Consider the following 20,183-nt stretch of genomic DNA (forward strand, 5'->3'; position numbering starts at 1 on the left):
TCGAACATAAATTTAACCGTGACATTTATTTTGAATCTTCTAAGCCTAACGTACGTAGGAAATACGGTTCGTAAACAAATAAAACATAACAGCTTCGAGAGGCCTTACGAAATCAAGTACGAGATCGGTCACACTCCAGCGGATTAAGTCTTTCTTATAGAGCCGATCTTCCTCGATGCATATTTCATAGCCTATCAAAAATCGACCAGCCAAACCTTTACCAAAGAAAATATGAAATGATTGATGTCACAGAAGATTTTCCATGGCGACTGTCGTGCTAGCTATACATCAATCTTGAGTGTCAAAGGGCCAGGGTAATTATATGTTTTCCAACATCAAATAGGCGCCAGATCTAACAGGAGTAATGGAAATACTTGGTGACAACACATTCATCTTGGTGTGATACCAAAACTAAAATTAGAAAAAAATAATAAAACGATGTATATTTTAACCTTAGTTTCATTATGAATGATTTTACTGAGTAAATCTTAAAATTATTATAAAAGTTTCTATAAAGTTAGACTGAAGCACTGAAAATACATTCTTTCGAAAAATAAAGGAAATGGATACTCATTCTAATATGATTTTTATTAGCACGTTTATTACCCATATTATCCACCATTTTTCAATGTGCTTATGTTGATTATTATATTCTTAACCAAAGCAATAATGCCTTAAAGAAATTCGTGCGCAAATAATAGTTTATCCAAAGACTCAACAGAAGCACGTGCCATTTAGTCTATATTCATACATTAAATATAAGGTCATTAGTTTTTATTGTTGTTGTTTTTTTTTTGAAGTAATTTAAGTTCATAGAACCATAAAAGGAAATTTATTCTTACAGTTTAATATTTAAAAAAAAAAACGTAATTAGAAAACTGTTCTCTCAAACAATTTCAAGCCACTCAGTAACAGCTATGTTGTAGAACCAGGCGAATATCGTTTACATAAATTATACATATATATATTTCTCTACATCCTAAAGTTACTTCAGTGAAATAAATTACGATTATATTCAAGTTAGTACAAGTACCAGTTTGGCTAGAACCTTCCATGGAAGCTGGAAGAAAATAGATTTAGAACACGAAAATCAAACGTTGTATCTAAGTGTTTTATTTACAATTCCTGAGGAGGTTAGACTGCAAAGTTATGTAGTAATAGGTAATTAAAAAAGTAAATAAATAGCTAAATCTTGCATAAACAGTAATATGCTAAACCACACATCTACAAACAATTTCCAACGTCTATAATTCACGTATTGCTCACATAATTTAATTAGGAAGCATTTCTGTGTTACATTGCTCTTGAATAATGATTTAAACATTTTCGATGAAAACGTTAGAAACCTATAACTGTAATGCATCATTATTTGATAATGTAAAACATATGTAGAATTAGATCTATATGAACTCTAAAATAATATATTATCGAACTTGTCTCAGATTTTTGATGTATTTATTAACAAAGATTATTAAACATAAATGATTCTATCTAGAGATTTTTAGAAGTAATGGAAGTGGTATAAGACGGTCCCTTTCAGTAAAATGGCCGTCTGAGTACATTATCAGTTATGACATACTAGAGTAACTATTTTTAGTGGCTTCCTAGGGAGGGATATGAAAGACAATGATCAAAGTATAACATCAGTATTTTCTTTGTTTTTTGAATTTCGCACAAAGTTACTCGAGGGCTATCTGTGCTAGCGGTCCCTAATTTAGCAGTGTAAGACTAGAGGGAAGGCAGCTAGTCATCACCTTCCACCGCCAACTCTTGGGCTACTCTTTTACCAACAAATTGTGGGATTGACCGTCACATTATAATGCCTCCGAGGCAGGTTTGGCGCGACTGTGATGCAAACCCGCGACCCTCAGATTACGAGTCGCACGCCTTAACACGCTTGGCCATGCGGGCCAGTATTTTGTTTTAAACATTTTTGATTCACGGTTATAAATTGCTTGTTCACACTGGTATGTATGTTCTTTTGTGATAAATTTCAAATTTTTACCACTACAATTATGTGATGATTTAATTATTTTGTTTGTTTTTTTAATTTAGCGCAAAGCTAAACGAGGGTTGTTTGCGCTAGCCGTCTCTAATTTAACAGTATAAAACAAGTGGTAAGATAGCTAGTCATTACCACCCAACGCCGACTCTTGGGCTACTCTTTTACCAACGAATAGTGGGATTGACCGTTATATTATAACGACCCTACGGCTGAAAGAGCGACCATGTTTGGTGTTACACGGATTCGAGTCCGCGACCCTCGGATCACGAGTCGAGTGTATCATCTACCTGGCCATTCTGGGCCTTTAATTATGCTAAAGGTTGTTGACGTAAATGCAATGTTTCTTTCAGGTACAGTTATCGTGAGCTCAGAGTGGGTCATTTCACCCTATTCTTTGTGTGCATTTCATCCAATCTTATGTATAAAAGGGCTCCAGCCACAAAAATACATTTTCTTCAATACCTTAAAAAAACAATAACTCTATGGCCAATTTTTAGTCTAACTATAAACTTAGTATCAGCAAACCAGGATTCATATTAAAAATTCTTACTTTCACATGACCTAATAAAACCTATATTGAGAGCTACAGTGGTCCTCTTACCCCTTCCTTTTCTATTAGAATTAAGAGTCTGCTGTAAGAGAATGTCCAATAGTGTGTTTTAAATATTTTGAGCAGAATGTTTTCTGGTATAATATTCGATTAACTATAGTGAATGTATATTAATGTTATGGTTTAAAAATATATAGATAGATAAATCTCGTGAGTGCTTACTGGTAATGTCGTCCATTACAATTTGTTTTCTAAAACGAGAAATGAGAAGAAATCTGGATTACTGTTTGTCAAATTCAGTTTACTTTGTTATTACTTTAATTATATGACATTGTTATATTATCATGTATGTCTAATATTTTCGGTTTTGTTGATTTTTTGCATTATAGAAATACATTCTCTTTCCCTAAAAAAAAAAAAAAACCGAAAAAACAACAGATGCAAACATGTGGTTAAGTCCCAAATAAAGCAATTGGAGTGTAGGACTTCAACAAAATTAGAGGGAAATTATAAAGACTAAAACAAGTAGCAAAAGAAAGTATATTAGAAAACTGTAACAACCGCTGCAGTTGTTAGTGTAACAGCTTGGGTAGCGATCCAAGTAACTTCTTTACTAGAAAATGTTCATGTACGACTGCGTCACCAGACTTATAGTTTAGGAAAAGAAAAACGTATTTTCGTAAAGTTTCTTTAAAAAGCAGATGAAAAATATAGATATGACATTATTCGTGGCAGGCATGTACGTTTTGGTTAGTTGAAGTGTTATTTTTAAATTAGTCACACAAAGCTATTAGATTGGAAGAAGACACTTGTAATGAGGCGACTATATAGAAAAAGTAAAAAATACTTAATGAGGCACACATGTGTGTCCTTTAAAACTAAAATATACATCTATTATCCACTTCTGATCGAGCAGGCTACCTGTATAAATGAAATTATCCATGAACCCAGCAATTAATATATGTAGTTAAATATACTGTCTTATGTTCTTCCTTACAATTATTACAGGGAAGTACTTTATCAATTTGTTACCTTCGCTGACAGCGATATTATTGGTCGTAATCCCAACAATATCTCCCAAAGTTCGATAGATGAGGAGATTTTGATTTGTCCTAAATTCATGTATTAATCTGATTATGAAACATAATATTTATAATATAAATATGAAAACGATAAAATACAAATTATAAAAATTGATATATTTCACAATAATTAATGAAATTACATGTAACAAAAAACCGAAAAAAGAGAACATAATTTAGAATAGAATGTACTTAATCGTAAATAGGATTATCTTCACGGTTAAAGGTAATTTCAACCATAATTCCAATTAGAACCTTCGAGGAGACATATGTTGGTGTTAGAAAAATACAGCGGTAAGTTTACAGATTTACAATGCTAAAATCAGAGGTTCGATTGCCTGTGGTGGACTCAGCATACATCACGATGTGGTTTGCTATAATAAAAACACACACACAAACAAATCAGTCACTGTAGAACAGTATTCATATTAATTGTAAATATTATAACAAATAATATTTCGTGAAATAAATAAAAACAAATATAGAGTAGACACTATATACAGGTCCGACACAACATTCTACAACATTACTTATTATAGGTAACTTACATGTGTATTGAAGTTTACCTTTGATAATGTTATTGGTCAAAGGAACTAGGTGGTGTACAATATGACATATTCTTAACCAACTTACCATTTCTGTAGTAAATGTTACACGATGTTTTGAAGGCCACAAAAATTACCTATTGTTACATAAGGTAGGAAAGCGAATGTGAAATATGTTTTCAGTTAATTTATACCTGAAGCTTATGGCGACACAGAAGACAACATAAGTGAATTATTATCATTTTATTACTTCGGATATTCGCTCAAAGCTTTATAAAGGTCATATACAGTAGGATTATTTAATATTGCATAAGGGAGTTTAGTGTTACAGCTTGCCAACAACAACGGGACACAACTCATGAACTACGAAGTTCACCATCTGGTATAATAACCACTGAGCCATGCCCGGTTCAAACTAGAAGAAAGTATATGATTTTTGTTTTGTTCTTACATACCACTAAAGTTGATAGTAAAGTCGTTTTGTTAAGAACCTTTTTTTTGCTGGACATAAAATTTGAGAAATAACAATGGTATAAAGCTATATTAAATAACTGATGTACAGGAAGTGAAAAAAAACAGTGAAAGATGAAAGGTAAAGCAGACCTGTGAATTTAAAATTCATATATTTTTTAACAGATTTTCCAAATTCAGATGTCCCCTCCCCAGTGGCTCAGCGGTATGTCTGCGAACTTACAACGTTAAAAACCGGGTTTCGATACCTGTGATGGGTAGAGCACAGATAGCCCATTGTGTAGCTTTGTGCTTAATTAAAAACAACAACCAAATTCAGACACTTAGATTTCGAAAATAATATTATTTTGTTTTATCAGGAATTTTTGGTTTTTACAAATAAGGAAGAACTTTTATTTAGATCAAATTATTATTTTTGTTACCATAATAAACATTTTTTATTATTAGGTTTGTCAACAAAAATACAAACAAATTGAATAAAATGATATAACATTGATGGCAAATGATTGTGCATTCTCATGCATCCTGGTTTATTTTTTCGAAATTTGTCTCTTAGTCTCAAACCTACGTGTTGTATTGTGTTATGATGTTTTGTGCAAAATCTATACGTGATGGAGAAAAACGGATGTCATTTTCGGATTTAACATACAAAAATTAGTGTAGAACTTGTAAAAAAATTCAAGTCAATAAAACTATCGCAGGTCTGTGTAATTAATAAAAAAAAATGAAAAAACATATCAATAAAAGGAAGCGAGTGGTGTTTAGTGATACTTACAACTGAGGCCCAGTACTGAAAACTGGGCCCTAAGGATTTCCACGGTACAATGTAGATAAGAGGTTTCAAAAACTCTTTCCAAGTTTCTATGGGTCAGACGTTTGACAGAAATATATCATTTCTACAATCTAGGAACTTAGTGATGTTGGACACGGTTGAATATAAAGATGGATGAAAGTACAAAAACCACCATCTTATTGCTTGCCATCTTCATCTCTTCTTTTTCTGATGACCATCAAACATCGGTTTGCGGTAGTTCCAAACAATTTACCAGAACTGACGATTTTTTGAGACCAGTTTTTTGTTATGGTGAATAGCAGTCCAGAGCCCATTATGAGGACTTTCCTTCCTCGTCGTAAGTGACACTGATACATGATAGGATTGAGTGGCTGGGATCAGATAACTCCTCACTATAGTCTAACCAACATCAGATGCTTTAACTTTTTGTCTAATCACGTTATCTAAAGAACATTAGCATTTGTTTACCATCCTAATAAAGCGTAGTTTTTGTAGCTCGTATTTATTTCAAACACCTAGAAACGTTGTAACAGATAGAATATTTATTTCGTAACTGTTTTGTACTGAAGTCTTTAGAAAGTGTATTTTGTATCTTTGATTAAGCTACTCACTGATCAATAATGTTCTGTATTCTAGGTTATGTTACGTTAAAGTAAATGTAATCTTCCAAAGTAAAATATATTTAGTTTGTATTGTTTGAAAGGACAGAGAAGCAATGAAATATTTAAGATCTCTGAAGTGACTAAGAATGATAATAATTTTTTCCTATTTAATATTATCTTATTTCTTATTTAATATTATATTATTTTCTATTTAATATTATCTTATTTTCTATTTAATATTATCTTATTCACTGTTTTTTACTCTTTCCATTAACACAGGAACACACATTCAGATATGTTGCTAGTTAAAATATATTGCGCATTTATTTCTACAAATAAGTTTTCCAAACAGCTAGCAGCTTGCAGTTTTAAGCTCCACTGTGTTTAATAGAGAGTTTTCTAAAGTCTTTAAAGTGTGTACCAGCTTTCTTTCACTTGAAGAACACCAAAGTAATAACCTTTTTTGTTAAGAGAACAGTGTATTTCAATCGTCTAATGTTAAAACGTATGGAAATTTCAGATGAAACTGGTCATTAAGTCTTAAATTTACTAATTGGTAGAATAAGAGGTTTTATTTAGAAAATAAGAAAGTTGAAGACCTCTGACAGAATAAGATCACAAAAAATTAATAGTTGTATTCCTATAACTAATATTTAATATATTATATATGTAAAAACGACTGGTATGGATAGAGAGAGCACTATGTAGAGGTGCGAACAACGTTTCGATCTTCTTCTGTCATCGTCAGGTTCACAAAGAAAGAAACGGTTACTGACCGATAGCTGACCGCATGTTTGAAGGGGTTGTGTAATTTAGTGTAGGAATATAAAAGGCGTGCTTGTATGTTGGATAGGTATAAAGGTGTTTCTTTGTATTGGTTTATTTTGGGCTTGAGTTGTTGTATAAGTAAGGCTTCTTTTAATAGAAATATTACCAAGAATATATAAGTAGATATTATATGTATTTCAACCAAAGAAATTAAACGTAACCTTGAGATTGTGAACTCCAAACTTTTGGGTTACTAACTGGAGTACCCATCCCATAGATGGAAGATTTGTAAATTCATGATTAACGAAAGTTTAACTTAGGTTTCATTTGTTTCGAATTTCGCGAAAATATACTCGAGGACTATCTACGGTAGCCGTTCCTAATTTAGTAGTGTAAGACTAGAGGAAAGATAGCTAGTCACAGCTAGTCATCACCACTCACCACCAATTCTTGGGCTACTCTTTTACCAACGAACAGTGGGATTGTCCGTCACATTATACGAGGGCTGTTCAAAAAATACGCGAACTGTTTGAATTGCGCGGCTCCAGTTGGTTCCAGGGGAATCCGCTTGGTGTCGCTAGGTTCGCACAGATCAGCTGATTACGATGCCATTTCCCGATTGCAGATATCTTCATTTGTGTATTAGCTACGTGGTTTTAAGTGAAGTGCGATTTTTTCGTTTGGCGGATTTCAGAATGAATGACCTGAAGGAGCAACGACTTGCTGTGAAATTTTGTGTTAAACTTAAAAAATCTGCGACTGAAACTTTTGCTATGCTTAACACGGCTTACGGTGATGTTGCTGTGAAGCGTACGGCATGTTTCAAGTGGCATGAACGTTTTAAGGATGGTCGACAGTCCATTGAAGATGATGAGCGTCCTGGACGTCCTTCCACGTCAACTGACGACCCACACGTCGACATAATCAATACCCTGGTGCGGGCAAATCGACGTCTGACTGTCAGGGAGCTTGCTGAAGAGTGTGGGATATCAGTTGGATCTTGTTACGAGATTTTGACCGAAAAATTGAAGATGCACTGCGTTGCTGCGAAATTCAGCCCTCAGAACTCGTGAGTTTTTGGCCAAACACTCGATCACTGTTCTTCCCCACCCCCCTACTCACCTGACCTTGCTCCTTACGATTTTTTCTTGTTCCCCAAACTCAAAAGACCCTTGAAAGAAAGAAGATTTGAGACGATTCCCGAGATTAAGGCAAATGCGACGAAGAAGCTGGAGGACATTACAAAAGAAGCGTACCAGGACTGTTTCAACAAGTGGAAACACCGTTGGACTAAGTGTGTGCGTTCGGGAGGAGAGTACTTTGAAGGGGTCCCAGACCTGTAACTTCTAAATAAAGTACATTTTGTTTTATGACGTCAGTCCGCGTATTTTTTGAACAGCCCTCGTAACGCCCCCACGGCTGAAAGGACAAGCATGTTTGAGTGTGACGGGGATTCGAACCCGCGATCCTCAGATTACGAGTCGAGTGCCTTAACGACCTGACTATACCCGGCCCGTTTATCTTAGGACATGAAAAGCTGTTTTCCTTGTATATTATTGTAAAACCGCCCATAAGAACTGCAAAACACAAATTGGGAAACCTTAAATTTATGGGTGTCTAATGTATCTTGCATGGTTTAAACATTTTTCATGTAAAATTTGGTGAAGATCCATCTACAGGGAGCGGAGTTGTGTTAAAGAACACGAAAACCTAATAACGCCCATAAAATTGCAAAATCTGAAAATATATATATGTACCCTCGTATGTACCTAATGAGTCCCCTTCTAGTTTTTATGAAGATTTATTCACATTCAGCGAAGTAGTTACGTGGACAAACAACAGAAAGTACTACTATATTTATATATATATATTTGTGAAAGTTATATTTTTCTGACAAGTTATACATGCACACTTTACATGTAAAAGCAATTAACTTCGTCTTTCACGTCATTCAAGCCCGGCACGGCCAGGTGTGTTAAGGCGTTCGATTCGTAATCTGAGGATCGTGGGTTCCAATCCCCTTTCGCACCAAACATGCTTACCCTTTCAGCCGTAGGGGCGTTATAATGTCAAGGTCAGTCCCACTATTCTTTGGTAGAAGAGTAGCCCAAGAGTTGGCGGTGGGTGGTGATGATTAGCTGCCTTCCTTCTCGTCTTGCACTGCCAAATTAGGGACGGCTAACGCAGATAGCCCTCGTGTAGCTTTGCGCGAAATTCAAAAAACAAACGTCATTCAAGAAATTGATTGAATAGCTACAATATGTACCGTAGAATTGTAGTTGATTGATGTGTGAAAAGGAAAATAATAATTATTTCACGAATAATACCAAAAGTGTAATTATAAAACTTGGTTAAAATTATTTACGATTATAGTTTTATTTTATGTTTCACTGCAAAACAAATATAAACTGTCACGAAAAGATACATATAATTGTCACTGCTGTCTCGTGAGCACGAGGAAAATATCGGTATTTTATCTAATACCGTATCTAATATTAATTCACAGAAAGATATACATATATATGTATAATACAGTGTTCTTTATCCACTAAAACAATGAACTGTAAAAACACAAAATATGGAACAACAACAATGCTTGTAAGCTGATATAACCTACGTTCTGTTTCCAATAATAACCGTCATGTATTTAGTGTTGAAGTTGAGAAAACAATAAGTACAATGTACAAATATATTGAAATTTATGTTCACACGTTTGTTTTTCATATATTTTTTTTACTCAACAGGAACTGCTACAATACGACACTGAACCTAGTCGGGCCTGGCATGGCCAAGCGCGTAAGGCGTGCGACTCGTAATCCGAGGGTCGCGGGTTCGCGCCCGCGTCGCGCTGAACATGCTCGCCCTCCCAGCCGTGGGGGTGTATAATGTGACGGTCAATCCCACTATTCGTTGGTAAAAGAGTAGCTGCCTTCCCTCTAGTCTTACACTGCTAAATTAGGGACGGTTAGCACAGATAGGCCTCGTGTAGCTTTGTGCGAAATTCTAAAAAAAAAACAAACAAAAACAAACGAACCTAGTCAGCTATCAAAAGCTTAAATAATATGATACACCAGCTGTGATTGTTGGTACATTTAAATAACTTATAAATACGAATAATGAACAGTAAACGCCACCTGTGTAAATAAAACAGATTTAACAATATTTTTTACACCATTACTAGTTAAACCTCAATTTCAACCTCGCCAGTGTTTCAGAGTTCTACCGAAGAACCTAATTTTTAAAGTCGAGAAAGCTCACTCTACAGACATAACTTTTATTTTTTCGGTGTGCAATGACGGAATTCACAATGGTTATTAAAGCTATGGAAAGTAGCTTTCGAAGTTCCATAAAGTTTAATTATTTTTGAGTAGAATGTGAGATACGTAATTAAAGAATGTTTTAGACACATTTTACTGTATTGTCACATTTCATTTGGTTTAAAATATTTCAGTGACATTGGAACAAAATATTTCAGTAAACCACAAATGTCACGAATACCTATGAAAAATCTGAAACCAGTTTTAAAGTACTTAGTGCAGTTGTTAAAGCAGGAATTGTGGAATGTGTGAGATTTACTTTGGATTGTCTCTTCATTTGCATTTTAATCTGTTCTACTGAAAAGTAATTGGTTATTTGTAATGCATTTAAGGCAAAGGAAAAAGCAGACGAAATGGTATATGGGATACATATCTAGAAAGTGTGTGAACATCGGAAATGATATATGTAATGTGATATAACGCTATCCTGATACTCTGTTTTTGTATTATCTGAAACATTGTTAAAGAATTAATAGCTAGTAATTTGTATGATGTAACTTGCCAAAATACAATAGTAACAAAGTGATGTTGAGAAAACCCACTCGTAGAGAAATATATATGTAAAAACGGCAAATACTTTCTCAACCCAAACGAGCCGTTTTTACATATATAATAGTAACAACGTTTTTGTTTATTTTAACCCTAAAATTCTTTTGGGACAAAACAATAAATACCTTTTAGTTTGTATTTTAAGACAGATAATCGATACGTTTGTTTAGTGTAAAATGTAAGGACGGACAGATGTATTACGGCAGCATATGTTACCTTTCCAAATATAACCTTAACTAAATAACAGTATGGAATGAAACCTTATGACACATAAGTATATATATTATGGAGATAACGAGATTTTGGTTTCAATTGGAGAAATCACATATTTTGTTTTTCGCTGAACATGTCAGTTTATTACTAATTGTAAAAGACAGCAAATTTTGTTACAACTGAGACGCCTCGAAATAAAAATATGTATTTGTAATTGAAAGGTTAAGTTTGTTCATTTACAAATGTCTACTATATGCATTACGCTTTCTAATAATAAAAATAAAAACAAACTATATGATGTTAACCAGCTAGACAGAAGCTAAGTAACCACTAAATATCTTGTCTCTGAAAATGTTTTTCTATAAAGATCATCAGTTGTATTTCCTACGGTACAACTAACAGATGTTTTATATACACAACTCTTCTAAATTGGAAATGTGTGAGAAGTCCATGAGTGGAAAAGTCAAATTATATGTTATACAAGTACTTGCATCTTAGTATAATTCCAAAATTTACCCGTCTCTTCAACGAACCAAAATTTAAGTTCGTGGGTCCTCGTGAAATGTTCAGACTGGGTTTAGGCTTAAGATAACGCTATCAGTACATATACACAACTGGTGATTTATTAAATTGTAATTTTTATATACTAAAAATGGGCTTACAGTGAATCGAAAAGGAAAGGATTTTGATCTCATGTTTTATCATTCACTTAACCCATCCAAGCTATATTTTGTTGGTACTAGTGTAAGGGCAAACATAACCTTAGGCTGCATTTAGAGATATATTAAATACAAGTTTAAAGAGCATATAATGCCATTATATAGGTCATTGGTTTATCCACATATGGAGAACTGAGTTCAGTCTTGGGTAAGGACATTAAGTTACTGGAATAGGTTCAGAGGAGGGCTACTTGAATGATACCAGAACTGGAAATGTTGTCATACAATTATAAAGTTATTAAAATGTTGTCATACAATTATGAAGTTATTAAAATGTCATATAATTATAAAGTTATTAAAATGTTGTCATACAATTATAAAGTTATTAAAATGTTGTCATACAATTATAAAGGTATTAAAATGTTGTCATACAATTATAAAGTTATTAAAATGTCATATAATTATAAAGTTATTAAAATGTTGTCATACAATGATAACTTAATGGAAAGGTTGTCATACAATAATAACTTAATGAAAAGGTTGTCACACAATAATAACTTAATTTTATACAATAATAACGTAATGGAAAGATTGTTATACAATAATAACTTAATGGAATGATTGTTACACAATAATAACTTAATGGAAAGATAGTTATACAGTAATAATTTAATAAAAAGATTGTTATACAATAATAACTTAATGGAAGGATTGTTATACAATAATAACTTAATGGAATGATTGTTATACAATATTAACTTAATTTAAAGGTTGTTATACAATAATAACTTAATGTAAAGGTTGTTCTACAATAACAGCTTAATGTAAAGGTTGTTCTACAATAACAACTTAATGTAAAGGTTGTTCTACAATAACAGCTTAATGTAAAGGTTGTTCTACAATAACAACTTAATGTAAAGGTTGTTCTACAATAACAAATTAATGGAAAGATTGTTATACAATAATAACTTGATGGAAAGATTGTTATGCAATAATAACGTAATGGAAAGATTATTACACAATAATAACTTAATGAAAAGTTTGTTATTCAATACTAAATCAAGGGACAGATTGTTATACAATAATAACTTAATGGGCAGATTGTTATACAATATTAACTTAACGGAAAGGATGTAATAATATAATAACTTAATGTAAAGGTTTTCATACAATAGTAACTTAATGGAAAGATTGTTAGAGAATAATAACTTAATGTAAAGATCGTTATACAATAATAACATAATGGAAACGTTGTTATACAACAATAACTTAATGGAATGATTTTTATACAATAATAACTTAATTGAAGGATTGTTAGACAATAATATTTTAATGGAAAGGTTGTTATACAATAATAACTTGATGTAAAGATTGTTATGCAATAATAACGTAATGGAAAGATTGTTACACAATAATAACTTAATGAAAAGTTGTTATTCAATACTAAATCAATGGACAGATTGTTATACAATAATAACTTAATGTAAAGGTTGTCATACAATAATAACTTAATGTAATGATTGTTATACAATAGGAACTCAATGGAAATATTGTCATACAATAATAACTTAATAGAAAGATTGTTATACAATAATAACGTAGTGTAAAGGTTGTTCTACAATAACAACTTAATGGAAAAATTGTTATACAATAATAACTTGATGGAAAGATTGCTATGCAATAATAACGTAATGGAAAGATTGTTACACAATAATAACTAAGGAAAAGTTTGTTATTCAAAACTAAATCAATGGACAGATTGTGATACAATAATAACTTAATGGAAAGATTGTTATACAATAATAACTTAATGGAAAAGTTTCTATACAATAATAACTTAAGGTAAAGAATTTTATACAATAATAACTTAATGGAAAGGTTGTTATACAATAATAACTTAATGGAAAGGTTGTTATACAATAATAACTTAATGTAAAGAATGTTATACAAGAATAACTTAATGGAAAGATTGTTATACAATAATAACGTAATATAAAGGTTGTTATACAATAATAACTTAATGGTAAAGTTTCTACACAATGATAACTTGATGGAAAGATTGTTATGCAAAAATAACGTAATGGAAAGATTGTTATACAATAATAACTTAATGAAAAGTTTGTTATACAATACTAAATTAATGGATAGATTGTTATACAAAAATAACTTAATGTAAAGGTTGTCATACAATAATAACTTAATGGAAAGATTGTTAGAGAATAATGACTTTAATGTAAAGATTGTTATACAGTAATAACATAATGAAATGATTGTTATACAGTAATAACTTAATGGGCAGATTGTAATACAATATTAACTTAATGGAAAGGTTGTAATACAATAATAACTTAATGTAAAGGTTGTCATACAATAATAACTTAATGGAAAGGTTGTTATACAATAATAACTCAATGGAAATATTGTCATACAATAATAACTTAATAGAAAGATTGTTATACAATAATAACGTAGTGTAAAGGTTGTTATACAATAATAACTTAATGGAATGATTTTTATACAATAATAACTTAATTGAAAGATTGTTATTCAATAATAACGTAATGTAAAGGTTGTTATACAATAATAACTTAATGGAATTATTGTTATACAATAATAACTTAGTGTAAAGGTTGTTATTCAATAATAACTTAATCTAAAGGTTGTTCTACAATAAAAACTTAATGGAAAGAGTGACATACAATAATAACTTAATGGAAAGATTGTTATACAATAATAACGTAATGTAAAGGTTGTTATACAATAATAATTTATGGAAAGTTTGTTCTATAATAATAACTTAAAGGAAATATTGTTATACAATAATAACTTAATGCAAAGGTTCTTAGTCAATAATAACTTAATGCAAAGGTTCTTAGACAATAATAACTTAATGGAGAGATTGTTATATGGTAATATCTTAATGAAAAGATTGTTATACAATAATAACTTAATGAAAAGGTTGTTATACAATAATAACTTAAAGGAAAGTTTGTTAAACATTAATAACTTAATGAAAAGCTCGTTATACAATAATAACTTAATGTAAAGGTTGTTATACAATAATAACTTAATGGAAAGGTTGTTATAGAATAATAACTTAATGTAAAGGTTGTTCTACAATAATAACTTAATGGAAAGAGTATTATACAATAATAACTTAATGTAAAGGTTGTCATACAATAATAACTTAATGGAAAGATTGTTATACAATAATAACTTAATGGAAAAGTTTCTATACAATAATAACTTAATGTAAAGAATTTTATACAATAATAACTTAATGGAAAGATTGTTATACAGTAATAACTTAATGGAAAGGTTTTTATACAATAATAACTTAATGGAAAGGTTGTTATACAATAATAACTTAATGGAAAGAGTGTTATACAACAATAACCTAATGGAAAGATTGTTATACAATAATAACGTAATATAAAGGTTGTTATACAATAATAACTTAATGGTAAAGTTTCTACACAATGATAACTTAATGGAAAGATTGTTATACAATAATAACTTAATGAAAAGTTTGTTATACAATACTAAATTAATGGAAAGATTGTTATACAAAAATAACTTAATGTAAAGGTTGTCATACAATAATAACTTAATGGAAAGATTGTTAGAGAATAATGACTTTAATGTAAAGATTGTTATACAGTAATAACATAATGAAATGATTGTTATACAGTAATAACTTAATGGGCAGATTGTAATACAATATTAACTTAATGGAAAGGTTGTAATACAATAATAACTTAATGTAAAGGTTGTCATACAATAATAACTAAATGGAAAGGTTGTTATACAATAATAACTCAATGGAAATATTGTCATACAATAATAACTTAATAGAAAGATTGTTATACAATAATAACGTAGTGTAAAGGTTGTTATACAATAATAACTTAATGGAATGATTTTTATACAATAATAACTTAATTGAAAGATTGTTATACAATAATAACTTAATGTAAAGGTTGTTATACAATAATAACTTAATGGAATTATTGTTATACAATAATAACTTAATGTAAAGGTTGTTGTTCAATAATAACTTAATCTAAAGGTTGTTCTACAATAAGAACTTAATGGAAAGAGTGTTATACAATAATAACTTAATGGAAAGATTGTTATACAATAATAACTTAATGTAAAGGTTGTTATACAATAATAATTTATGGAAAGTTTGTTCTATAATAATAACTTAATGGAAATATTGTTATACAATAATAACTTAATGCAAAGGTTCTTAGTCAATAATAACTTAATGCAAAGGTTCTTAGACAATAATAACTTAATGGAGAGATTGTTATATGGTAATATCTTAATGAAAAGATTGTTATACAATAATAACTTAATGAAAAGGTTGTTATACAATAATAACTTAAAGGAAAGTTTGTTAAACATTAATAACTTAATGAAAAGCTCGTTATACAATAATAACTTAATGTAAAGGTTGTTATACAATAATAACTTAATGGAAAGGTTGTTATAGAATAATAACTTAATGTAAAGGTTGTTCTACAATAATAACTTAATGGAAAGAGTATTATACAATAATAACTTGATGTAAAGGTTGTCATACAATAATAACTTAATGGAAAGATTGTTATACAATAATAACTTAATGGAAAAGTTTCTATACATTAATAACTTAATGTAAAGAATTTTATACAATAATAACTTAATGGAAAGGTTGTTATACAATAATAACTTAATGGAAAGGTTGTTATACAATAATAACTTAATGGAAAAAGTGTTATACAATAATAACCTAATGGAAAGATTGTTATACAAAAATAACGTAATATAAAGGTTGTTATACAATAATAACTTAATGGTAAAGTTTCTACACAATGATAACTTGATGGAAAGATTGTTATGCAAAAATAACGTAATGGAAAGATTGTTATACAATAATAACTTAATGAAAAGTTTGTTATACAATACTAAATTAATGGACAGATTGTTATACAAAAATAACTTAATGTAAAGGTTGTAATAAAATAATAACTTAATGGAAAGATTGTTAGAGAATAATGACTTTAATGTAAAGGTTGTTATACAATAATAACTTAATGGAAAGTTTGTTCTATAATAATAACTTAATGGAAATATTGTTATACAATAATAACTTAATGGAAAAGTTGTTATACAATAATAACTTAATGGAAAGGTTGTTAAACAATAATAACTTAATGGAAATAATTTTGTACAATAATAACTTAATGGAAAGGTTGTTATACAATAATAACTTAATGGAAAGTTTGTTAAACATTAATAAGTTAATGAAAAGCTCGTTATACAATAATAACTTAATGTAAAGGTTGTTATACAATAATAACTTAATGGAAAGGTTGTTATATAGTAATAACTTAATGGAAAGGTTGTTATACAATAATAACTTAATGGAAAGGTTGTTATATAGTAATAACTTAATCGAAAGGTTGTTATACAATAATAACTTAATGGAAAGTTTGTTATATAGTAATAAATTAATCGAAATATTGTTATACAATAATAACTTAATGGAAAGTTTGTTACACAATAAAAAAAATGATGGAAAAATTGTTATGCAATAATAACTTAATGTAAAGTTTGTCATGCAATAATAACTTAATGGAAAGATTGTTATACAGTAATAACTTAATGGAAAGGTTGTTATACAATAATAACTTAAAAGATTGTTAAAGATTGTTATATAGTAATAAATTAATGGAAAGGTTGTTATACAATAATAACTTAATGAAAATATTCTTATACAATAATAACTTAAAGGAAAGATTGTTAGAAAATAATAACTTAATGGAAAAGTTGTTATACAATAATAACTTAATGGAAAGTTTGTTATATAGTAATAACTTAATGAAATATTGTTATACAATAATAACTTAATGAAAAGGTTTTTATTCAATAATAATTTAATGTAAAGGTTGTTATACAACAATAACTTAATGTAAAGATTCTTATACAATAATAACTTAATGGAAAGATTGTTATATCGTAATAAATTAATGGAAAGATTGTTATACATTAATAACTTAATGGAAATATTGTTATAAAATAATAACTTAATGGAAAGGTTGTTAAAAAATAATAACTTAATGGAATAAAAATTGTACAATAATAACTTAATGGAAAGGTTGTTAGACAATAATAACTTAATGGAGAGATTGTTATACAATAATAACTTAATGGAAAGATTGTTATACAATAATAACTTAATGGAAAGTTTGTCATACAATAATAACTTAATGGAAAGATTGTTATACAATAATAACTTAATAAAAAGAATGTTATACAATAATAACTTTATGGAAAGATTGTTATATAGTAATAAATTAATGGAATAGTTGTTATACAGTAATAACTTAATGGAGAGATTGTTATATTGTAATATCTTAATGAAAAGATTGTTATACAATAATAACTTAATGTAAAGGTTGTTATACAACAATAACTTAATGTAAAGGTTCTTATACAATAATAACTTAATGGAAAGATTGTTATATAGTAATAAATTAATGGAAAGATTGTTATACAATAATAACTTAATGGAAATATTGTTATAAAATAATAACTTAATGCAAAGGTTCTTAGACAAAAATAACTTAATGGAGAGATTGTTATATTGTAATATCTTAATGAAAAGATTGTTATACAATAATAACTTAATGGAAAAGTTGTTATGCAATAATAACTTAATAGAAAGGTTGTTAAAAAATAATAAATTAATGGAATAATTTTGTTCAATAATAACTTAATGGAAAGGTTGTTAGACAATAATAACTTAATAGAAAAGTTGTTATACAATAATAACTTAATGGAAAAGTTGTTATACAATAATAACTTAATGAAAAGGTTGTTATTCAATAATAATCTAATGTAAAGGTTGTTATACAATAATAACTTAATGTAAATGTTGTTATACAATAATAACTTAATGGAAAGATTGTTATATAGTAATAACTTAATACAAAGGTTGTTATACAATAATAACTTAATGAAATTATTGTTATACAATAATAACTCAATGCAAAGGTTGTTAGACAATAATAACTTAATGGAAAGATTGTTATATAGTAATAAATTAATGGAAAGATTGTTATACAATAATAACTTAAGGGAAATATTGTTATAAAATAATAACTTAATGCAAAGGTTTTATTTTAACAATAATATGGAGAGATAATTGTAATATCTTAATGAAAAGATTTATATACAATAATAACTTAATAGAAAAGTTGTTATACAATAATAACTTAATTGAAAGGTTGTTAAAAATAATAACTTGATGGAATAATTTTGTACAATAATAACTTAATGGAAAGGTTGTTAGACAATAATAACTTAATGGAGAGATTGTTATATGGTAATAGCTTAATGAAAAGATTGTTATACAATAATAACTTAATGGAAAAGTTGTTATACAATAATAACTTAATGGAAAAATTGTTATACAATAATAACTTAATGGAAATGTTGTTAAACGTTAATAACTTAATGTAAAGCTTGTTATACAATAATAACTTAATGTAAAGGTTGTTATACAATAATAACTTAATGGAAATTTTGTTATATAGTAATAACTTAATGGAAAGGTTGTTATACAATAATAACTTAAAGGAAAGTTTGTTATATAGTAATAACTTAATCGAAAGTTTGTTATAGAATAATAACTTAATGGAAAGTTTGTTATATAGGAATAACTTAATGGAATGATTGTTATACAATAATAACTTAATGGAAAGTTTGTTATACAATAATAACTTAATGGAAAGTTTGTTATACAATAATAACTTAATGTAAAGTTTGTTATACAATAATAACTTAATGGAAAGATTGTTATACAATAATAACTTAATGGAAAGATTGTTATACAATAATAACTTAATGTAAAGTTTGTTATACAATAATAACTTAATGGAAAGTTTGTTATACAATAATAACTTAATGGAAAGTTTGTTATATAGTAATAACTTAATGGAAAAGGTTGTTATACAATAATAACTTAATGTAAATGTTGTTATACAATAATAACTTAATGGAAAGGTTGTTATAAAATAATAATAACTTAATGGAGAGATTGTTATATGGTAATATCTTAATGAAAAGCTTGTTATACAATAATAACTTAATGGAAAGATTGTTATACAATAATAACTTAATGGAAAGGTTGTTATACAATAATAACTTAATGGAAAGTTTGTTATACAATAATAACTTAATGGAAAGTTTGTTAAACAATAATAACTTAATGTAAAGCTTGTTATACAATAATAACTTAATGGAAAGGTTTTTATTCAATAATAACTTAATGTAAAGGTTGTTATACAATAATAACTTAATGGAAAGGTTGTTATATAGTAATAACTTAATGGAAAGGTTGTTATACAATAATAACTTAATAAAAAGAATGTTATACAATAATAACTTAATGGAAAGATTGTTATATAGTAATAAATTAATGGAAAAGTTGTTATACAATAATAACTTAATGAAAATATTCTTATACAATAATAACTTAATGGAAAGATTGTTAGAGAATAATAACTTGATTCAAAGATCGTTAGAAAATAATAAATTAATGGAAAACTTGTTATACAATAATAACTTAATGGAAAGT

The sequence above is a fragment of the Tachypleus tridentatus genome, chromosome 11, assembly GCF_004210375.1.
Source record: "Tachypleus tridentatus isolate NWPU-2018 chromosome 11, ASM421037v1, whole genome shotgun sequence".
NCBI classification, from domain to species: Eukaryota; Metazoa; Arthropoda; class Merostomata; order Xiphosura; family Limulidae; genus Tachypleus; species Tachypleus tridentatus.